Source organism: Ursus arctos, unplaced genomic scaffold (genome assembly GCF_023065955.2).
Source record: "Ursus arctos isolate Adak ecotype North America unplaced genomic scaffold, UrsArc2.0 scaffold_1, whole genome shotgun sequence".
NCBI lineage: Eukaryota > Metazoa > Chordata > Mammalia > Carnivora > Ursidae > Ursus > Ursus arctos.
Window position 1 is genome coordinate 46,395,287 of NW_026622763.1, and position 25,140 is coordinate 46,420,426.

The window sequence follows — 25,140 nt, forward strand, 5'->3', positions numbered from 1 at the left end:
GGATGCAGATATTCTAAGGAGATTAAGAGAAAATTTTAATGTCTAAACTCTGGTCATGAAATAGGAACTAGAGGATTGCATTTTTATTTCTAATTAAATTGAAATGCAATTATGAAATACAAATTTTTTTGTAGTAAGACCATGGAACACTAGATCTACCCTTTTAATCAATTTTTAAGTGTACAAGACAGTATTGTTAGCTACCGGCACAAAGATGTACAGCAGATGTCTTGTACTTATTCATCTGGCATAACGGAAACTTTATACCCACTGCATATCAATTCTCCCTTCCCCCTCCCAACCCCCACAACCACCGTTCTACTTTTCTGCCTCATTGGCTTTGGCTTACCAGATATGTTTTCTATCTCAGGTTTTGTTAAGTGTCCCATGTTTATTAATTCTTGTGCTTTGCCGACACAGGAACTGTGCCATAACTTAAGAAAGTGATTCAACTATAGCCTTAATTAAAGTACATTAGGCTAAACACCATCATGTCCCTAATGGGCTGTTCACTCTGTGAGCCACCCAGCTGAGGATGTATCCGCAGAGAGGCAATGAGAGCTTACCAACGGCATGAAGTAGAAAGGGAGTTGTTTCTGAGAGGATATAAAATCCAACCCCTAAGTCCTGACAGGTGGCTCCTGGCCAAGCCGATCAAAACAGTTTGCTTTAGCCAGCCTTAATAACCAAAGAGTCCCTACTGACTGACTCACAGACCTGAATCTTGATCTAATCTCAGATGGAGACAGCTAGAACTGTGCCCTGCTCACGTCATTAGCCATGCCAGGGTTGGCTTACCTGGACACGCACAGAGACAGTTCAGTGTTGGACAAATGCCGTTTATGTGACTAGGAATGAGAAAAAGACTAAGCTGGAAAGAAATTCCTAGATTGGGCCTCAGGTGGGAGAAGACAACAGAATTCTCCTATTTCAGGAAAAAGTGATCGGAAAGAAGGCAGGGTGCCATAGCTCAACAAGAGCGGAAGTGTTTGCTTCCCTAAAGCAATAAGGCTGTTCTTGCTGATTCTATAGTCCTGGAGTGCTAAACATACGATGCGGACCTGAGGCAAAACTCTCAACTCCATACAGCAGAGTCAGATCTGATCTGACGCCAGGAGCCAAATCCCAAGTGTATTGTTTCAAGGTATATTTAATATGAGCTCAAATTTCACAGATATTATGGAGCCAAAACTTCTCAGAGCCTAAGCTCCTGCTTGGCCATGAGTTTTATCTGGAAAGTGTGTTAACTCATTAAGGTCAACAAGCTATGAAGCAGTCAATTGCAGCTTTGCTGGATAGAAACTGTGATAACAACACTGCAGCCACGACTGTTTTGTGAGGCATCCTAGAGGGCCCTCAAATTTCACCGAAGGACGTTCCCTCTGCTGTGAGGTTTATGACAATATTTTTCAGTGGATGAAGAGAAACAAGTAGGACATTGAAGTTTAAATTTGGACCCTCCGTCTATTAAGTGAACTAACAAACTTTAGAGCTTCTAAGAATCTACCTGTAATCAGCTCAGGGCCTGGAAGAATAGAAAAATTAAATCAGTAAATGTAAATGAGTGGAAAAGGAATATTTTTTTTTTTTACTAATATATAAGCAGATGACTTTATTCTTTTTTTTTTTTTTTAATGATTTTTTATTATATTATGTTAGTCACCATACAGTACATCCCCGGTTTCCGATGTAAGGCTCGATGATTCATTAGTTGTGTATAACACCCAGTGCACCATGCAATACGTGCCCTCCTTACTACCCATCACCGGTCTATCCCATTCCCCCACCCCCCTCCCCTCTGAAGTCCTCAGTTTGTTTCTCATAGTCCATAGTCTCTCATGTTTCATTCCCCCTTCTGATTACCCCCCCTTTCTTTATCCCTTTCTTCCCCTACTGATCATCCTAGTTCTTATGTTCCATAGATGAGAGAAATCATATGATAGTTGTCTTTCTCTGCTTGACTTATTTCACTTAGCATTATCTCCTCCAGTGCTGTCCATGTTGTAGCAAATGTTGAGAACTCGTTCTTTCTGATAGCTGAGTAATATTCCATTGTATATATGGACCACAACTTCTTAATCCAGTCATCTGTAGAAGGGCATCTCGGCTCGAAAAGGAATATTTTACCTTAAGACTCTACTTCTCCCACAAGGCATCAGGAAAACACTGGCAGTTATTTATTTGGAAATAAAAGTTTAGGGATAACAAGTACGGTGCTTTCTCTCATAAGGGAAGTATTATGACATAGATATTCTCATTTTTAACTAATTCATTTTTTGACAGAAGGTATGTGTAAATGACATAAACACAAATCATTTAAAAGAAAATACAGTGTAAATGCTCCCTGCTACCTGTTCTCCAAAACTCGATTCTGCTCCCAGAGGTAACCACTGTTCTCTGGCTCCATATATTTTTCCAGGTGTGTAATAGGTAAACACTGGTCACATGAGTGTATGTATACTCACACATTTTCTATCAAAAAACACATACATATAGTATCTTAGTACACAAACTCTACTGAACCTTTCATTTTTCACTTAAAAGTATATATTAGAGTTCATTCCTTATCAATTTTTATAGCTTCAACTCTCTTTTTATTGGCTACGTGGTTTTCCATTGTTTCTAAGTGCTGTAATTTATTGAATCAATTGTCCAGTTACCAGTATTCAGGTTGTTTCTGATCTTTTGCTATTCTAAATAGAGCTGCAACTAATATATTTCATACACATTTTCACATATCTGCGGACATATTTATGGTATTAGTGTCTAAAAATGGACTTGGTTGTGTAAAACATGAATCTTTAATTTTGATAATTATAGCAAAATTACTCGCTATGAAGTATTGTCTCTCCAGACAGCAATATAATGCTGTGCCTGTTTGTCCACATCTTCACCACAAATGTGTTATTATACACATTTGTGTATACACAGACAGAGGAAGTAAAGTTATACTTATTTGCATATTGTGTAAACACTGAAAAACTCCGACAAGTAGTAAGAGAATTAAGTGTCTGGGTTCAAAAACATAAGAAACTCAATAGATTTTCTTTACAGGAACAATACATATTTTAAAACACAATAGAAGAAACTAGAAGCTTTCCTAGTAAGATTAGAAAAAAGACACGGATAGCCCTTCTCACCACTCCTTTTCAACATTGTACTGGAAGTCTTAACTACTGCAATAAGACAAGAATAGGAAATAAAAGATACACAGATTAAGAAGGAGGAAATAGAAATGTCTTTGTTTGCTGATAACAAATTTTTTATGTAGAAAACCCAAAAGAATTAAACAACAACAACAACAAAACCTACAAAAAACAAAAAACTCCTGGAACTAATGAGCAAGTATAGCAAGGTTGCAGGATACAAGATCAATACACAAAAGCAAATTGCTTTCCTACACACCGGCAATGAACGAGTGGTATGTAAAATTAAAAACACATAGGGTGTCTGGGTGGTGCAGTCGTTAAGGTCTGCCTTCGGCTCAGGGCGTGATCCCAGCATTCTGGGATCTAGCCCCACATCAGGCTCCTCCACTAGGAGCCTGCTTCTTCCTCTCCCACTCCCCCTGCTTGTGTTCCCTCTCTCGCTGGCTGTCTCTGTCAAATAAATAAATAAAATCTTTAAAAAAATTAAATTAAATTAAATTAAATTAAAAACACAAACCATTTATATTAGTCCCCCCCAAAATGAAATTTTTAGGCATAAATCTGACAGATTATGTACAAGGTCTATATGAGGAAAACTACAAAATTAATAAAGGAAATCAAAGAAGAGCTAAATAATAGAGATATTCCCTGCTCATGAATAGGAAAACTCAATAATATCAAGATGTCAGTTTTTCTCAATTTGATCTTTGTTTATTGATCTATTGATCAATGCAATCTCAATAAAAATTCCAGCAAATTATTTTGTGGATATTGACCAACTGATTCTAAAGTTTATATGGAGAGGCAAAGGACCCAGAATAGCCAACACGATACTGAAGGAGAAGAAAAAACTTGGATGACTGACAGTACCTGACTTCGAGACTTACAATAAAGCTACGGTGACCAAGGTAGTGTGGTATTGGTGAAACTATTGACAAACAGGTCAACAGAACAAAATAGAGAGCTCAGAAATAAACCCATATATATTTAGTCAACAGATCTTTGATAAAAGAGCAAAGGCAATATTATGTAGCAAAGATAGTCTTTTCCAACAAATAGTGCTTGAACAACTAGACATCAACATGCAAACACATGAATCTAGACACAGACTTTACACTCTTCACAGAAATTAACTCAAAATGGATCATAGAGCTGAATGTAAAATGCAAACGATAAAGCTCCTAGAGGAGAACACAGAAGAAAATTTAGATGACTTTTGGTGTGGGAATGACTTTTTTGATAAAAACACAGCAAGCAGGATCCATGAAAAAAATAATTGATAAACTGGATGTCATTAAAATAAAAAACTTCTGCTCTGTTAAAGACAATGTCAAGAGAATGAAAAGACAAGCCACAGACTGGGAGAAAATATTTGCAAAAGATAAAGCTGACAAGGACTGATGAAGCACCCATCTGGGCTGCAGTTCCACATAACGGCAGAGATGATTTTAATTTTTATAGGACAGGGGCAGTCATTTCTGAAGCACAAGAAGATTTAGCAACATTTCAAAACTGAAGGGTTACATTGTATTCCTGTGTCTGAAGTTCTTCCTGTTGCTACAATCAGGCTGCACCTAAGAAGTAACACGTTTCCTAGGTTCTCTCGCTTCAACACCTTCCCAGGCTTGTTCAGGACCTGTTTTTACTTGAACTGCACTAGAAATAATGTAAATACATTTTATTTTAGTTCAAAAGAAAAAATATATATACAAAGAACAATTAACACTTTATAATAAAGAAAACAATCAACTTGATTCAAAAAAACGATCAAAGACCTTAATGGACACTTCACCAAAGAACACGTACAGATGGCACATTAGCATATGAAAAGATGCTATGTATCATATATTATCAGGAAAATGCATATTAAAGCAACAATGAGATACCACTACCCACCTATTAGAATGGCCAAAATCTTAAACACTGATAATACAAAATGCTGACAAGGATGTGGAGTAACAGGAACTCTCATCCATTGCCATCTGGAATGCTTAACGGCACAGCCACTTCGGAAGATAATGTGGCAACTTCTTATAAAACAAAATTTACTCTTAGCCTACAACCCAGCAATTGTCCCCCTTGGTATTTACCCAAATGAGTTGAAATCTTACGTCTACACAAAAACCTGCACACAAATGTTTATGCCAACTTTATTAATAAAAAATTCCAAAATGTGGTAGCAATCAAGATGTCCTAAAAATGTAAATGGATTGATAAATGGTGGTATAGCCTGACAATGGAATACTATTTCTCACTAAAGAGAAATGATCTATCCAGCCATGAAATGACATGGAGGAAACTTAAATGCATAGTACTAAGTGGAAGGGTCAATCAGAAAAAGCTACATACTGCATGATTCCAATTATATGACATTCTGGAAAAGGCAAAATTATAGACACAGTAAAAAGATCAGTGGTTGCTGGGGGTTAGTGGGGAAAGAACAATGACTATGTGAAGGGCAGTGAAACTTTTCTGTATGATACTGTAATGGTACAAGTCACTACACATTTGTCCAAACCCATAGAATGTTCAACACCAAGAGTGAATCGTAATCTGAACTATGTACTTTGGGTGATAACAATGTGTCAATGTAGACTCATCAATTATAACAAAAGTGCCACTCTGGTGTGTGATATTGACAGTGGGCTGAGCTCACAGGGGGGCTGGGCATATATGGGAACTTTGTACTTCTTGCTCAGTTTTTATGTGAACCTAAAAAACAGTCCATTTAAAAGAGGAAAACACAATTAATGAATATTTCATAAATACAATGTAAGAATTTTAAAAAAATCTTTGAATAAACCTAAAACAAAGTATAAATGGAAAGACATATCATTTTCTTAGATAGAAATACAATATAATAAAGATATGAAATTGTCCTAAATTAATTAATGAATTAAATATATCCTTCCCAAAAATAACAAGAAAACTTTAGAACTGCACGAACTTGGAAAAATAAAAAATAACCAGAAAATTCTTAAAATTAACTTTGCTTTCAAATTCCTCTTTATTGTAAGAGCTGTATAAGAAGAAGTATTTATAATTTCCAAATAACAGGTTTCTTCTTATTTATTTATATTTAGTTTTATTATATTATAATCCAATAATGTACTTTGTACCATTTATGTTCTTTGGAATTTACTGAGATTTCCTCTTTGTCCTAATGGAGGTTGTTTTTTTAAGTGACCTTCCAAGAACACAGTAAAGATTTTCTTTGTTTTAAAGCTATAGAGTTCAGGGGCACCTGGGTGGCACAGCGGTTAAGCGTCTGCCTTCGGCTCAGGGCGTGATCCCGGCGTTCTGGGATCGAGCCCCACATCAGGCTCCTCCACTATGAGCCTGCTTCTTCCTCTCCCATTCCCCCTGCTTGTGTTCCCTCTCTCGCTGGCTGTCTCTCTCTGTCAAATAAATAAAATCTTAAAAAAAAAAAAGTTGCCTTTAAAAAAAAAAATAAAGCTATAGAGTTCAGTTTATCTCAGTTAAATTTACCGTGCTTAGATCTTCTGTATCTGTACATATTCTTGTTCTACTTGATCTATTATGAGTTGAGAGAGGAAAATTAAAGTCTGTTTTAATGTGTTTCTATTTATTCTTATAGTCCCTGTGATTTTTGTTCTATGAATTTTAATGCTGTATTATTTGGTATGATCTATGGAGTGGACTGAACCCTTTACTACCTTAAATAGTCCTTGTCTCACTTTAATATCTTTCCTTCTGAAGACAATTTTGTCTGATGTCATATTAGGACTCCTGTTTTCTTCTTGTTTGCATTTATCTGGTATGTCTTTGCCCGTCCCACTTGGTTTCCTCCTTTCCATTTCACTTTTGCAACTTCCTTAATATGTATATATGTTTGGATTTTGTATATAGGTATATTTTAAATATATATGATCACTGTGGCCAATCACTGCCCTTCAAAGGGAATGTTATGTTGGAGATTGTTGCCCCTGAAGTTGTGTAGATGGAACAGAAAGTTACTAAAACCTTCCTATTTTCCAGAAATAGTCTATTTGAGAAAAGCCTTCTAGGCAAATCTTCCTGATTACTAGCTGTTAGTTCCAACTGGAGAAGTAAACAACCAGGAAGATAGAAGAAAAACATTTTATGTTGATAAATACAATCGCTTCAACTGTATTACATATAATTATAAATTAGTTCAGACACTGGAATTACATTTATATCTGAGCAATTTCATGCATATTATAATAACATCACACTGAGATTAATGAAAGGGTTTTTGCAACTCTAAGTAGAGCTTATTCCAATATCTATTTAAAAGTAAACCTTATATTAATTATATGAATAAAAAAATTTAAATTATAAACTATCCCATAAGTTTATTTATGGAATATTTACAAACTATCAGATACAATTTAATATTATATTTTGTAAGTACCACTATAGAAAAAAACTTCTAAATTATATTTGGAATTTGTACATACTTTGCTAAAAAATATAAAAATAAATAATGAGGGGCGCCTGAGTGGCACAGTCGTTAAGCGTCTGCCTTCGGCTCAGGGTGTGATCCCAGCATTCTGGGATCGAGCCCCACATCAGGCTCTTCCACTAAGAGCCTGCTTCTTCCTTTCCCACTCCCCCTGCTTGTGTTCCCTCTCTCGCTGTCTCTCTCTGTCAAATAAATAAATAAATAAATCTTTAACATAAATAAATAAATAAACAAATGATGAGTTCTTCATTTACACTTGAAAGGAAACTTCACTCTTTAGTGCAAAAATGTGTAACTAAATACATGGTCCTAATTTTATGAAATTACATCTCATTTGATATGAAAGGGGGGAACATCAGAATCTGGTTTTGGCTTACACCCTTTTCTTTACAAGAGAACCAGGATTTATATATGCCTTTGGGTTGACAGAGGAGCCCTTGCTAACTTTCAAAAAAGGTAAGATGACACGCTCACTTTCTTAGTGAAAAGACTTCAAAGACACAGATGTATTTTCAAGAGGAATAGAGATATGCAGTTAGACAAAATAAAAAAAAGAAAACTAAAAAAAAAAAAAAAGAAAGAAAGCAAAGAAAGAACCATAATTAGGAACACAAAATAACAGGAAGTGTATGTTAACAGACATCAAATCTGAAAGAATAAAAAAAAATGTTGGGAATAATTAGTATAATGGACAACAGAAAAATTGAAGGGGCTCCTGGGTGGCTCGGTTGGTTGAGCGTCTGCCTTCAGCTCAGGTCATGATCCCAGGGTCCTGGGATCGAGCCCCACATCGGGCTCCCTGCTCAATGGGGAACCTGCTTCTCCCTCTCCTTCTGCCCGTCCATCCCCACTCGTGCTCTCTCTCTTGAGTCTCTCTCAAATAAATAAATAAAATCCTTAAAAAAAGAAAAATGGAAGAAGAATGATTCTTTAGGAGGGCAAACAAAAGTAGAAAACAATTAGATAAGAAGTCTTAAAGAGGAAAAAAAAATCCAAAAGAACATAAATGGAAGCCAGAGGCTATAGAAAAAAGCTTGTAAAACAAAATATAGGATTTGTGACTGGAAAGAAAAAAAGTAATAGCCCAATATTCATTGATATGGGTGAAAGATGAATAAAAGGGAAAAATTTATCAGAACGTAGAAAGGATAAATAAATGATGCATTCTGATGATATCAAGCTGATATAAAAAAGGGAAGCTACAGCAGTAGCATTAGAATCACATTTCAGTGATGTTACACATTCTTGGGGGCTTTGTAAGATCAGAAAGTTCGTAATGATAATATTCTGTATCACTTCTAAGTTTCTGAATTCCTTACATGCATTATAATAAACGTCCCAGTCCTGGATGAAGTTTTTGCTTCTGGACATTTTGTATCTCTCTTTTCTGTAGAAGATTATGTATGTAGTACAGACTGGACTGGAGCAATTGTGTATCGCAACCAAAAGATTTTTATTGTAAGGTGGCCTGGACTAGTGAACAATATGGTTTTGATCACCTTTGTAAAAGAGCTTCATTTAAAGCTATCTTAACTCATGAGGTCTCATAGTTCAGACTTCTTTGAGCATCTGAATTTTTCCACCCAAATGGAAATGTCTACAATAGCTCAGAATGAAGCATTTCCTTTTCATTGCAGCATTTCACACAAAAAGCCTGCAACATGAAGGCGATCTTATAAATGCTTTGAATGCGAAGAAGTTCGGCCTTTTTCAAGTTAATGACTATGTAACTTCTTTTCGGAAAGTACTGCTATCCTCGACAACTCGGGCCTGGGTGTGCAGGTCTGCTTAACTCGAGTTTGGTTTGCATGCTTTTTTGGGCTTTCACACAAAGCTACATCCTTCAGACAAACTTCTATGAGATAAAAAGGTGATATTTTATTACGTATCTATCTTAGTCCTCTGTTTAATTTTGCTCTTGGTTCAGAATATGGGTGAGAAAGACAGTTGCTATTTAATGTTCCCCCTAAGCAACTACTAATACCCACAACTTTGCATTCTAATGTCGTCGTGGGTTTAGGCAAAGAATAACATAACTGTTAACTTCTGATGAGGTATTTTTACTTTCACAGTGTCGTTAAAGTCCATGTTCTTTTTAAACCCTAAAAGTAACCCCCCCTCTCGACTGCCTGCCCCTCCTGCCACCAACATGGTGAGACAATCCTCATCTTCTCCTCCAAGCTTCTACTGCTACCATTATGAGTTATTAAATTAATTAATAAAAAAATCAATTGACCAACTGATGAATGAACTAAACATACAGGTTTTTGTTTTCCCAGGTTGTAGATTTTAAGTTTTTCTTTACAGACAAGAGAATGCATGTAATCCTTACTGTAATTCTAATATGATGCTGGTGAGGCACAGGCCACTGGAGTCTGTGAGACAGGCTTTCAGGCAGGGATGACTTCGTCTGCCTCAACCTCTGAACTTCTGATAGGTTAACAAGGTATTTTAAGAGAATAAGACAAACAGAAGTCCTCATAAAATCAAGAAATGGCAGACATTTAAAGAAGAGTTAGGATCGTCTAACTCATCCCTCTCACTTAACAGAAAACAAACGGAATCAAAGAAAAATTGACATTTCTTTTTTTAGAGTTTTTGTGCTTCCTACTTCCAAAATAAGCATGTGATATGTCCACGGTCACACAGCTTAATAATGGCAGAACTGGAATCAGAATTTTTATTTCCTGACTCCCAAACCAGCGCCTGTCCTTTTCGAATAGTTACGAAATAATTTTCAAGTACTTACATGATATTAAACCTCAGTAAAGTGTATGCAAATATAAATAGCCACATTAAACTGAAATTCACTTGAATTATATTTCTTAGAGACACCCAAAACAAATCTACTAAATAAAGTATTTTGGCAGAAATGGAGACTATCTTAGAAAATCTGAAAAACAGGAGACATAAAAAAAAGAGGTGATTGTAATATTTAAATTTAGAAATTATATCATGTAGGTTTAAAACCTGATAAACTGTATTTCCACAGTCAATTTATATTTTACTTCAATAACATTTGTTTGTTTTTCATTTTAGTTTATTTATTTAATTAATTTTGTAAAGTTTGAATTTAGTTAGTTAACATACAGTGAAATATTAGTTTCAGGATGGAATTCAGTGATTGATCACTTACATACAAAACCCAGTGCTCATCACAACTGCCCTCCTCAATCCCTATCACCCATCTAGCCCATCCCCCACTCTTAAATAACTTTTTTAATGTTTTGCTAAACCTGGTTATTTCTAGTTATCTACTGAGCAGATCACTTTCTCTAATTCATCTGCCCCACTTCAATTTCCCCAAAGGTTTCCTAACACTAAAGTTATAATTACGTATCATTTATGTATCTCGATCACCTTATACTATATAATTTGAGGTGGGGAAAATTCATATATCTGCAATTCTGTCATTAAAGTGGTTTGATTTTCATGCTGAGGAGACACCGAACAGACTCCTGCCAAAATGACTGTCAGCCCTTGTGCAGTCCCATTACTATTCTGGGCACATAAACCACCTGGGCATGGCAATTCATGAAGCATTCCGGTTGGTTTCGTGGTGTATCTGCCACCCATTTTATAAAAGAATGTTGCTGCCAATAATAATAAAAATAACTAGGTAAAATGTTATTCTTACAGTTGTGATCTCACATGACTATTTTTTTTTAATACCCAGGAAAGAAATTACTTTTTACACAGAATTTCACAAGCCTAGGAAATATTGTTTTACAAATTTCTTTTCTAGAAAAATTTGGTTTGGTATGTGTATTAAAAAGTCTTTATTTCATTTGGTTTTTAATAATATTCATTTTAAGTATTATACCTGAGATTAAACAACATATTTCTTCCATGTGTTTAAAACATTTACATTCTTGGGGCATCTGGGTGATTCAGTTGGTTAAGTGTCTGCCTTTAGCTCAGGTCATGATCCTGGGGTCCTGGGATGGAGCCCCGCATCGTGCTCCCGGCTCAGCGGGAAGCCTGCTTCTCCCTCTGCCTTTGCCCCTCCCTCATGTGCACACTCTCCCTCTCAAATAAATAAAATCTAAAAAAAAATTACATTCTTTAAAATGTTTGTAATCCATCCCTAAGTTTTCATGCTATATGCTGATATCATTTAAAAGAAGGTCTCGTATTTAACATACATTGACATCTACATTGTGTTTTTCAGGGCATTCGAATAATAAACCACAAGCTCCAAAATTGACTCAATCCACTAGTGCCTTGGCCGATCAAGTATCAATAAACTTCTTTGTTCAAATCGACATCACTTATTACTCTGTTGAATAGATGGTCTATATTTACTTCAGATGCTAATGCTAAATTAACAAAAACAGTGGATTAAAAAGTGCTATATGTTGAACCAAAATAAAACACTACATTCTAGGGATGTTTAGAATCAAGAAACACACAATGCATTACTTTTTTATTAATAAAATTGTGTAATTATTAGGCATTTTTGCCTCACTGTATAATTACTGAATTAAATGTTCAGAAAAACAAAAGAGCCCCTAATGTCCCAATCCCATCAATTGGAGTTAACTTCGAATATATCTTGGTTTGGCAGTATGTTTGAGGCAGTATTTAATGAATCGAAAAAAAAAAATACACCGACTCATTCAAATTGGTTCCCACAATGTGCTTGACCATACATATACTGTTGTGGCCCAAACATTTGTATTCTTGCTCCACAGAGAACTTTCCTATTCAAATTTAGCTCTAATAGATACCATCCGGCCTTCAATCCTATTTTCCTTTGCCCTATGATAAATTTTACTAGCCAAAATAGTTCACTGGGTCCAGTCTTACGGGCGATTGCTATTTCCATACTATGCCTTTAACTATACCATCAGTTTGTTCCCTGAATTCCAGAAACCACTCAACTACTACCCAGTATAGGACGTTATCTTGCACTCAGTGTATTCCTGAGTAAAAAGATGCATTGACGGTAGGAAGTGCTGGCACATTTGTGTCCTAGACTTGGACTGAGAGTCTTAACCTTTAGAAAACTTGTTATGTGGTAGCACCATTTATTGAAATATAGATTTGTGTGTGCTCTGCATATATATATATATTTATCATTTCCAGCAGATTGAATGGTAAGGTCTTTATCAACTCATGGATTTTAGTAGAGCAGTAGACAGAAGCTGCATTAAGTCCATGCTTTCCTTCCTCTGGGTAAACTCTGACATGCACTGCAGACATGAGGTTAGAAGTCTCAGAGTAGGGAGATGGGGGAAAGAGCTGCCTCTGTGAACAGTTAGAGTCTCTAGATGGGGCAGGGGATGGCAGTGCCTTAGGCAGGCAATAACATCTCAGAGGCGACAGCTGACAGGGGAGATCCTTGACAGGGAGAATCTTAGTCTTGCCCCAAACTCCTCTTTACATTGAGCATTGCACACTGCAGCAGGTGTAATGGACCCGAAGGGGTGAAACGAGTGCCCCAGTGGAATTCAATTGTGGTAGATGCCTAATCATTGCTTCCCCTAAGGGGAGGCTACAGCTCCACCTACTGCCTTGTGACTTGCAGCCCCTCTGGGTAGGTGATGTTCCTGGAATGTGCTTCCTTGCTGCATTGTTCCTTTGAAGAGGTGACTTGCTTTGGCCAATGGGAGAGAAGAAGACAAACATAGTCTTCAACCACACAGAAGCTCACCAGGCAATGTTGCGGTTCCACCCAGCCTTCTTTTCCCTCACTCCTGAGAATGGCATGTGTCAAATAGAGGCTGCTCTCTCAGCCTGGGTCCTGGAACAGGAAGACCAGTGGACAGAGCTGCCAGAGCCAGCCAGTCACCACTAACAAGTTTGTAAATCACTGAAACTTCGGGGTTGATCGAACACAGCAAAGCTAACTAATCCGTTGGCAAAAGCCACTAATCAATGACCAGATCGCTAACCCGAGTTAACAAATGATACAGAAACACAGTATCTCTCAAACACAACTATTGAATGAGATTCAGACCTGCTCAGTTTCTTAGGCTCTGCCTGTAGATTGGTCACAAAGAACATAATACCATTAGGATGGGTTTTTCCCTTAAAAGTCAGCCATAAGAAGTCGGATGGTGGCTAGCCCACAGCATAAACCGTGTGAAATTCAGGATCTCTTCTTGCTCATTCCTACTCAGGATAACTGAAAGGTATTCTCTGGCACAACTTTGAATAATTTGTATTAAGAAAACAGTAAGTAACAAGTTATTTAAATTAAAATCTCTCCATAAAGAAGTCTTCTATGTTTGAAAGTAAATACTCTTCTTTTGGTGGGGGAGTGGTCGGGCCACAGAGGTTTGGGAGGAAAGAGTAGAAGTCTCTTCGGGCTGTGTCTGTGGTCGGAGATTTGGAGATAGTGTGTGCTGGAAGCACTGGAAGCCCCCCACCCGGTGTGGCTGGGACCAAGGGAGGCACTGCCTAAGCCCAGATTATACACGGCAGGTTGTCAACACAGTGGATAACAGAGGGACGAGAAGTACAGCAGCCAGTTGTGTTCATCCACTCGCCTTCCCTTTCTCCTCGCTCATTTTCTTCTCTCCCAACTCTCCCTGATGCTCCATTTCTGTCCTTTTCCTCAGCCTCTCATCTCACTTCCGTGGCTCACCTTCCTCGCACTCCCCACCATCTCCTCTGTCTGTAGAACTGTCAGGAGTCCATTCAGTATTTTCCACTGTTGAATAGTAATGTATTATAAATCTGACAAAGATACAGACAGAATGAATGCCATCATTCTTGCTGCTTTCTCTCTCAGGCAATGCAAGTCATTTGCGCCCGTGGTGCTGGTCAAGGTGGGAGTTATGGAGCTGTAAGGAGCAGCCAGGGAAATAGTGCTAGAGTCAGCATTTGTCCTTTGCTATGGGGACAATAACAGAAGAGAAAAAATCAGGCTTACTCGGTATAATTCCTGTCGAGGGAAAAAGAAGTCAGCACTAGCACTAGCATTTTAACACAAGTCGTTGGGGGGGAAAATTGTCACGCTCCCTTTTAGCCAGTATCTACTTTGATAACCGTTTCAGGGAAATAACGCAATATTTTCAGCCAACATGTTTTCCCGTTCAGGTCTCATGGCATGCATGTTTAGACTTCGGTAGGATCTTTACTGAATGCTGAGGCATTACCTTCCTTACACACTCACAGTTGGGTTTTGTTTTGTTTTGTTTTTAATTTTTGTTTTTTTATGGCCTCCCCTTCACTATTATGCGTGTTGCCTGAACAACTCAGGGTGTGAAATAGTTCAAGAGTTCAGTCCTTGAGCTGCTGTAGCCAGAAGGGTGTTTAAGTGGTGCCAGACAGAAGATGTCCTGGAGTGTGGAATTCTGCTCAGGGGGTTCTCTTTTAGCATAAACTCAACCTGAAGTTCCTCCTCCTGTTCAAGGGAATTCATATGAAACCACCTCATCACAAAGCGAAACCGCCCAGGGCACGGTTGATGTGTGCGGAAACACGGCCGTCACAGAACCAGGGGCAGCTGGGTAGACGAAGGACAGAGCTATCTGGCAAAGAATGAGAGAAAGACATGGTGGCACGGGGGAGAGGAGAGTGTCGCACACAAATGAACCACCCTGAGGCATGAGTACCTGGTGTTGGACACTTTCACTTTTCAAAATGGCCTGAAGACAAAGGTAATCTCCTTGAGTTATGAGAAATTGAGACCAGAAGTTATCAGAGCTGCAGTAGTTCCATTGATAAAGATTGTATATATAAAATTGGAATATCGAACAATTATGGGTAAAGTAATAATATTACCTGCAATTATTGCTGTGAACTCTTGTTCAGAGAAGAACCATATGGGTACAAGGTAAGCAGAAAGAACTTACAGAAAATAGATCTTGAAAAATGAAAGACAGAGATAACATCCTGACTCAAAAACTCACTATATGGAATTTTCTGTATATGTTATTTATCATCTATCCAATCAAATTTGCTTTACTTCTTACATGCAGTACTTGTTAGCAGCTTTTAGTCTGTAGTGTGGCCTCAGTCATTCTCACTATACTCCTTTTGTGGAATACTGGTCTGGGTTAAAGTGACCCTCTAGGTATTGTTCTAGTTTCATACAGATTGAGTGCCCATCAGCTGCTGATGATCACAGACTCACAGAGAGGGGACACGACCAGATGTCCAGCACGTCTGTCACGGCAGAGCCCTAGCCAGGTCTATTTCCGTCTGGTTTGTGACACGGGGTAGGTGCAGTCAATTTTCTTCATTCCTCAAAAATCTGCTGAATGCATACCATGTACAAGGTCCTGGGCAGGGCTGGGAAGGATGTAAGTTGGCAAGGGGAAATGAACAATATTGGAAATACTGGAATGTAAGCTAATTCCTTCTAAGGCTGCTTTATGAAATAGACTTTAGGCCACTTGGAGAATTAGCTATTCCTGATCTTAGTGGATTCATTTTTTTTAGTCCTGGAGAGGAGGAAATGGACACTGAACACTGAAGCATTAAAACTGGCCATCTTCCCTAACCCCACAAGTCAAGTCAGTGTGTGGGTATCTGCGTGTGCGTGCAGCGAGCTGCAATGCTGTGCTGAATTATTACCAATATACCATGTTTTAATAATTGGGCAACCATTGTGTCATCTGTATTCACTGTCTCACACAAAATTATCAGGCCAGAGTGATTTTTCTCTAATCTAGATGCACATTTTAATGCTCCTATCATTTAAAGATATTTTTGGTACACCAAACCGAATGTTAATAAACGTGTGAGACAAGAAACCATAAAGTTCAATGCATGTCCCACATTCTTTCACCTACCCATTTTTTGTGGTTGCCACTGCCTTATGTCAGTGATGAAGAACTGGAAAGAGACAGTTAACACACAAACTCTTAAAAAGGCATGCTTTTTGGATCCATTTCTGTTCTTCCATCTCAAAATGTTTTCTAACATTCCTTAAGTACTGAGAAAAATTTCCTTTTTGTTATCTTCAATGGCAGGTGGCAGCTGAAGTCATTTAAATATATGCTTTGTTAAATGAAACCTTATAAATAATTTAAATACTATTATTACGTTCCACTAAGGCTTACACTCAAATTGTTTTTCCTTCTGCTTAAATTCCCAAATATTTCTTGCCTGTTACTCCACTCCCACCTCCAGTAAAGTCCCAAAGCTCCTAGGCACGAGGGCATTATTGCTGTTAAAATGCTATAGAGTTGGCCTAGAAAGGTGCTAGATTTGTGGCACTAGCTGCTGTTCTTTTCTGGGTGGAGTGCTAGATGGAGGAAATATAATCCTAACCTGACTGGAGGCAGGGAGAGCCGGGCCAGCTTAAGCCACGGAGGGTGCTAGTAACCACCGTGATAATTTAAGAAATCTCTATAGGGTTGCCAGAAAAAATACGTGACACCCAGTTAAATTTGAACCTCAGATAAACAACAGACTCACTTTTTTTACTGTAAGCATATCCCATACACTATTTCAGGCATACTTACACAAAAATTATTTATTGTTTATCAGAAAATCACACGTCCTGTATTTTCATTTGCTAAACCCTAAACCTGAAGAAAGGCTTCTCTGCTAAAAATTCTTTTCACATTGCCTAAAATTCAATTAGTTAACATTTTCAGTTAACAGGCATTCCCTTGTAAAAGACAACTATCTCTGCTAAGTATGAATTGTTCATACATCAACACGAATGTAAAGAGACTGCTTATTTCTCAATGGCTAACTCCTTTCTCTGTATCAAAGTGAGTCCATTCATCAGACGGAGGGCCCGGAATTCCTTTTTGGTGGGAAGAGGTATAGTGTGGGTCTGGGTGGGAACTGTTAGCTCAGTGGGAGGATACTTGTGGATGAACTAATTTTAGCGGGACTTTCTGACAAAATCATCAAATGCCAGGGAGAAAGGATAGAATGGGGGGCAGAGATTAAGGCAGGGGCCCCACGGAGAACTCACTCCTTCCAGAATTGTTCTTGAGAACAGTCCCTAACTGATGAGGGGAATCAGTAGTGGACTCTATTCTTTGCAAGTGGAAAATGGTTAACTGTTAAACAGTGACAAGCAGATTTTCATCAATGATGGAGAGATGGTGATAAAAATAAAACAGCAATGGGGTTCCTGGGTGGCTCAGTCGGTTAAGTCTCTGCCTTCAGCTCAGGTCATGATCTCGGGGTCCTGGGATCGAGCCCCACATTGGGCTCTCTGATCAGAGGGGAGTCTGCTTCTCCTTCTCCCTCTGTGCTTTCTCTCCCTCTCTTTTAAATAAATAAATAAAATCCTAAAAAAAAATAAATAAAATAAAACAGCAAGACAGATCAAGTTTACTAATTTCATTTTGGCCTCACTATGTGTGTAAATTATGGTGGCTAAATGAACAATATTGGCTTCTATTTTTAACAAAAATGTTAAATAGAAGGCTCTGAAAAGCAAACTCATGGCATAGATAATATGTACTTCCTCCCACACCATGTAGTCAGGTTTCTTCTATTATAAAGAATGTGAACTATCCTCAAAGGTTTGGGTAGTGCCTCTGTCCACATCAGTGATTTGTCCCCTTTGTTGATTTTATCACTTTCCTCTTGACCCAGGAGGTCGTATACGTTCAAAATCAAGAATGAAAGAAAGAGAAGGCAATTCGGATCACTAAGGAGGAAACTGGTGAACATGAATAACCACAATAACGAGGAAAATGCTCTGAAACATTTGCGTGAGTCACAGACCTCTAAGAGATAAAGCAATTATATACTGCCTACAGCCTGAGAGCAGATATAATGTATTCCAAGCAAAAGGGAAAGGATGAATAAGACTCTGGCAGCATTTGGCTCTCCTTGAACCATCAAGCCCCAACACCTTCCCTGATCAGCACGGTCCTGGTTTCTATTGTCTTTACCACTCCCCGGCACAACACAGCTTTCTTGTAGAATGTAACTAATATGTTATATATTTGCCTTAGCGACAAACCCCTTTTACCTCTGGTAACACCCAGAAGAGTAACATACTTAACAGACCCTCCAAAGCCTTTGGTTAATTGAATAATTGTTAATTAAACTTCATATTTCAAAGCAAACTCCCCTAGACATATTCTAAATTCTAAAATCTAATATTTTCTATATTAGATTATATTTATTCCTATTGCTATTTGTTACTCCTAACTAAATAATCTATGCTTAAAATTTCATTTTCCTAAGATTTCTGTTTTAAAATAACCCAATTTACCAAAATAATTCCAGCTACTCTTTCAGTTACAAGCATTTTATTGTACTATAATCTGCATGAAACATGTCGGGACATATGAACTCACCTGCATTGTATTTTTATTTTTTGCCCTTTCGTCCACAATGACTTTTATGGGAAAGAGAGCTAAACAGCTGGCTGCCTGATGGGGAAAGTTACACAATGCACGGCTTTGCAGCAGAGTGCACTAATGCAGTCTAGAGAGGCTGCGGAGAAGCTGCAGATCCAATCACTGCTTTCTGGAGCAGCACTGCTTGCTGTCAGCGGAGATGAAAAAGATTTTCTTTTCTTTCTTCTCCTACTTCTTCTTTTTTTTTTTTCTTAAGAAAAATCACATAACTAATCTAACTTAATTCCTTTAAACACTGGCTACAAGGAAAGGTATCGTTCAGGAAATCGTTCAGCAATGTTCAGAAACGAGAGACATAGCACTTTTAAATATTTTTCTCTCTAGTAACCCAAAGCAGAGGGTCCTTACAGGAAGGACTTAGATGCTACTGATTTGAATAAAGAAAATACCGGTAAGCTTATTGAATGTTTTGTTTAGTTCGAGGCTCATTTTGAGTGTAGAAACAGAGCTATGAAAACAGGGGGATCATGTCGTGCTGGTAGAGGACATTCACTGAGCTGTAGGGAAGGGACAGACTGGCCTGTTACATTGGCAAGCATTACTCAGCACTTTAGGCATTTTCAGAAGCTGATAAATTTTGCTGGCTGCATAGGCAAGCCGGGACCCCTTTCACTACTGGCAGAAAAGATAAGTTTGGCATTGAGGAAAAAGGCAAATCGTGCAAATAATCAACAAGAACTAAATCAACGGAATCTCTTGGGTCTTACATTCTTCTCCAGCTTCCCTAGAAATACAAGTATAATCATTCTGAGATACTGGAGAACCAAAATATGTGCCACACTGTTCAGTAAATGTTTCTTTGAATGAACGAATACATGAATTAACTTGTAATCAATCAGTGGTCTATTCCAGGCCATGTGCTCAGCGCACAGATCATAAGAAGTGCGATGCCACTGTTCTCCGTCTCATGCTAACAGGCACGTTATCACTAAGCTAAGAGAACCCCAACATTTAGCCACAATGAAAATTTTCAGTCTTATTCAAATAAAACCTCCCCTTTCTATGAAATCCAAGCATGGAACATAACATTTTAACTAAGTGAAAATATGCAAGGAATTTAATATAGCCCATTGCTTATTGTTCTAATAGACACTGAACTTGGCGGACACAAACCATTGCATTAACAAAAGTCATCTGGAGAGCTCTGAGAAAACATCCAGTCCAAGACCCCACCCTAGAATTTGTTTCAGAGGTCTGAAGTTGGGCCCAGCATCTGTATTTAACCCACTCGTCTGGGTGGTTAGGAAGTAGAGCTTGTATTCGATCAATGGGCAAGTGTTGAGAAACACTGGTATAGAAAAACAGACTAGGTAAGGCACGCTTTACAAATACCAAAAGCAAGCTTTTGGCACCTAAACAATTGAGTTAATTCATGCAAGTATTGGTTTGTTAATTAGAGATGAATCCATGTTACAGTTCATTTAAATGTTGGAAGGGGTCATTTCTGACCTGGAGATTTAGCTTCTCAGCCATGAAAGTTTCGTGTTGAGATCATTGGATTTGCAATAAGAATATATTTCGGTTCAGATTTTGCTTCTAATCCTTAGAGTTGGGACATTAAAATAGCTTCTTGACCTCCCTCAACTTCAATTCCATCATTTCTGAAATGTGAGTGATTCTTGGAATAATACATTTTAGATGCTTACCCAGCCCTCACTGCTTTTTGGAAATTGCGTCCCAAATGTAACCTGTGCTGAAAGATAAACCCAGACAGACATTTTTGTACCACCTGACTCTTCTAACCCTTTCCCACGGCCATAGCCTGGGAGGTTAAATGAGGACACGGATCCCAGGGAAGCCACTGCATAAGCTTAACTGAGCCAACAGGATTCTCTTCCTGGAGAATGTTTAAATTAGACTAAGACTGACTGAGTGAGTCAGAATGCTATGATAACCGGAACTGAGTGATCTAGAGTTGAGGCTGGGAAGCTCCATGAGCAAGCAGGGGATACCAGCCAATAGGGCAAAAAAGAGACCCACAGAAACAAGAAGTTAGTTGTGCAACCAAAGAGTAGGCCATTTTGATTTGGTTCCTGACTTCTCAATTCCAGTTCAGGCTTTTCATTGGCTTAGCTATGTTTTGGTCTATGGGATTTTCAATAAATAATCCATTTTACTTATGTGAACTTCAATATGGTTTTAATCCTTGAAAACAATTGTTCCTGACATGTATACACAGTTTGCACATAAAAGGGTTCTTAACATTTTATTTTAACTGCCTGCCTTACAGAGGACACGGAAGTATGGTGAAGTGCAGTGCCACAGATGATGGAATGAGCAGCCTCGGTCTGATGGCCTGTGGGAAGTCTGAGGTCTGGATCTGGGTCTACTGTTTCACAGTTCAGTGTTCTTGTTTTAAAACCAGAAATTCAAGCAGCTGATATTTTATTAGAAACATGTATTGCCCCGACTGATTCTGTCCCTGAGCAATGGAGTCATCCCATTTTATTCATAAAAGTGGACTAAAAGAATCCTTCCAGGCTGAATTCTTCCTCAAAACGTCGTTAGCATAGTCTTGAGCATTTGGGCAAGCACCTAGTTGGAATGTCAGAGCTCTACGTTGTAAAAGATGGAAAAAATTATGACCAGAAAAAAAAAGCAGCCATTATTATTATGCTTTAAACATTCAAGAAAAAAAAAAGACACTTGGAGAATGACTGATTTGGAGGAGAACTGTATACAGATGGATCTGTCACACGGGCTACCTGCAAATTGGAATCTCTGAGCCACTTACTGAGGTGAGTGTTTGAAAGTGTCCTTTTAAATGATCAACTCAGATCTTGTAGAACATCTACCAGAAAGAACAAGTTTTAGTGCAGCTGACACAAAGTTTGTGCCCAGAATATTAAATTGAGCCAAATTTATTTTCCACATAAAGTCACAGTTTTATACATCATTATATAATCTTTTGGCAGAAATAAGGAATAACAGTCAGAATGTGGCACTTCAAAATTCAAAAGATCTTAGCATAAAAATACCTAGTGTTTTAGATGTTTCAAAGTAGGGCCAAATGCAGAAAATAAATTGGATAGGATAAAAATACCAGAAATTTCTATTCAGTTGGCACAGGCACACAGTTGCTAGGCATATGTAGTAGAATGGAATTCAACAAAAAAAGGATCACTAAATACCAATCACCCAATCAATCACCGACAGAACTATTAAATCACACAGCTAGGCTATTATATGCTGGAGGACACAGGGCTAGAAGAGATTTGCAGGGTGCTCGCCTTTAATTATTAACTTGCCTGTGCAGACAACGAGGACTATTCATGTACTCCACCGTGTCCCTTACCCTACCCCTTTCTTTAGCTGTTAGAAGCACAAGCTAAACTCAAGACCAAGCAAAAATCACTATTACTTTTCAGCTTCTAACAACATCTACTTTACCATTCTTTTTAGCTCTTTGGTCTTTATTATTCTGATTTATATTGTATTTGATTTTGTAAGTCAGATTAAATCATTTTTGGAAGTAGAACAGAAAACAAACAAAACTCTCCCCTGCTACAATTTATGCCCATTTCTAGTGATCTTTCTACAGAGATGAAAATCTCAGCCCCCTACTCCCCTTCTGACAAACCTGCATAGGCTTGCAGGTAGCTATTGCCTCTCCCTTTCGTTTTTTCTCTGCTAAACTGAAAAAACATCTCACTCCAGTATCATGGATTCTATATGACCACTTGCGTTGTTCATTTGCTCCTTTCCAATTTCTGCCCAAGTCCACTGATCTGCTTAGACACTGTAATAGAAGCGGGGTAATAAGATTAGCATAAAGACAATGCCTGACTTTTGCATACATTTCCCTTAATACAAATTTCTGTGTAGTTTTTTTAGTGATAGAGTATCTCTATTTAGCCTATGTCTTTGTATAAATCAATTTAATATTTTTGAAAAAGGATTGAAACAATAAAATTGATCTTTTTTAAGTTGATCTTTACATATCAAAATATCCTATGATCTTCCTGTTCTTCCTGCTATTAATCAGAAACAACAAACATAATTGACTACCTTCAAACACAAGAGCCTTGTTGATTCCACTAGCGTGTGATGAATTGGTTTCTCCACCATCTTGTTGTTTGTAAGTTTCTTTCTTGATTCAGAATATACTACCTTATGGTTAAACTTAACACTAGAGTTTCTCTTGCCTTAATGAACCAGTTTCTAAAAGTTTCAAGGTTATTCTAGTTCCTATTCCTCTATCCCTCAGAGCTATTAATATCATTTATTTCATGTCACTTAATTTCTTATTTTCATTTTCAACATTGAGATCAGTAAAAAGTTATCAAACAGTAATAGTTTTGAATTGACTTCAAAAGGGTATAGTTAATATATTTCTCCAGGATATCATGGAATCAGTGTTAATCATCTTGAATAACTTGAAATTACCTGAACAGCAATATGATATAGACCAATAATTGCAGGAAATAAGGTTCAGAGTTATTTTAAAGATTCTAAGAATTTGTAATCCAACTCCAGCTTTGGATCTCTGTTGAATGCATACTTTACACGTGTTCATACACTCTTTATATTATATATATGGCAATATGTAATAAAATACAAATTCTTTCATAGAAGGCTTTTTAACAGTCAATGTTCATTGTTACCATTAAGACACTGAAAGTTCAACTTCTTGACTATGGTAGTCCTTCGTAATTCTGATATAAAAGCTGGGGATTAATGATGAAAGATACACTTTTATAAGTAGAGCCTTCTACCCTTTAAGTTAGCAATACAAATATGTGATTTGTAAGGCTTTTACTCACTAAAGTGACATGAAAGATAAATTTTATTTTATTTTCTTCACTTGCAATCATAAAAGCCAGTAAGTAAATTTATATGCTTGAATAGTAAAACTATTTGCCAGCCAAACATCTTCTCTATTTCTACATTTTAGGATACTAACATTTTAAAAACTTTATGATGGCACGTTCCATAAAACAATAACAAAAAAGAATTATATTAATATCCAAAATAAGAATGACCACATGCCGAAACACCAATCATGCGGCCAATACTTAATTTGGCACAATTTTTTAAAGCTAAGAAACTATTGTCTGAGATTTAAAACATGACATAAATAAGAAATATTTAAATTTTAAAAAGCACAACAAAGGATAAAATAATCTTATTGTATTTATCTGAATTAATGCATTTAAACAAGAAATAACCTCCCTTTAAAACTGAAGGCATATCTTGGGCTTATCTTTGTTTGAACATTTTAGTATGATAGTTATCTCTGGAAGTACGTAAAGCACTTACTCATAATGGAAAACATACACGCCAGCATTCAGAAGACAGTGAATTAAAGAACTAATTTTGATTGCTAAATATATGCAGAATTATTTAGATCATGTAATAATTACATTATATCTCATTGTTATTCAGATATAATAGGTATAAAGAAAATATCATTCACCAAATAAAACGTCAGTAAATTTGATGTTGTCTATTTTATGTATAATGGGAGGCTTTTGTATCTTAAAGCATGGTTTAATCTGTTTAAGAATAAATCATTCCTGGGTTGCCTAAGTGGCTCTAAGCCTGATTTCAAATTTGGGATATACATATGAAGACATGGCTTCTGTTCAGGAGAAGCAGGCAGTATATTAGGAGAGACACGTTTGTTACACTGTGTACATGTCACCGTAAGTTATCTATGAGACACAGAGGAAGCACAGAAGAGGCCATGATCAATTCTTTCGGAATGGGGAGGAGTAGAAACGTTGCTAAGAAAAGCTTCCTAATGGCTGAAATGGGTTTTATCAAATGAAAGGAAATTCTCCAGGAAGACAAAGGAATAGGGCTGTGAGGACATGTAGGACCTGTAAAATTAATATGGTCTTTTGATCACTTAGGAAAAAAGTACAAAATGGAATGCTGATAGTTTAAACACAATGCCACGGTGCCAAGCATCGTGCTGTGCACTTGATGAACATGAATGGTAGATTTTACTACACAGTTTGCATGGCAAATATGTATTTTTGTCACTATTTTACAGATGAGAAAACAAAAGTCAGAAGAAATAAACCCTGATCAAAGTCACAGAGGATTCAGCAAGAGCTGGGATATGAATACTGAGTCATCTGTAGCTCCATGTTCTTCCACTCTACCAGATTTGCTAGAAATATATCTCTGCTCATGGCAGGGTGCCTGGCACTCTGCTTATAAATATCTGCTGCGCGAAAGAAATGAGTGAATGATCTGATATCAAACTCGATTTAGTCAGTTAATTTTATTGGTGGTATTTACG

At 37.4% G+C, this 25,140-nt stretch overlaps 1 protein-coding gene across 1 annotated transcript in view; it reads right to left on the reverse strand.

Annotated features, from left to right (window-relative positions):
- The window catches only part of LOC113250820 (sodium channel protein type 1 subunit alpha), a 137,806-nt gene that overhangs the window by 76,290 nt on the left and 36,376 nt on the right, over positions 1-25,140 (reverse strand). The gene's annotated exons all lie outside the window — the stretch shown is intronic.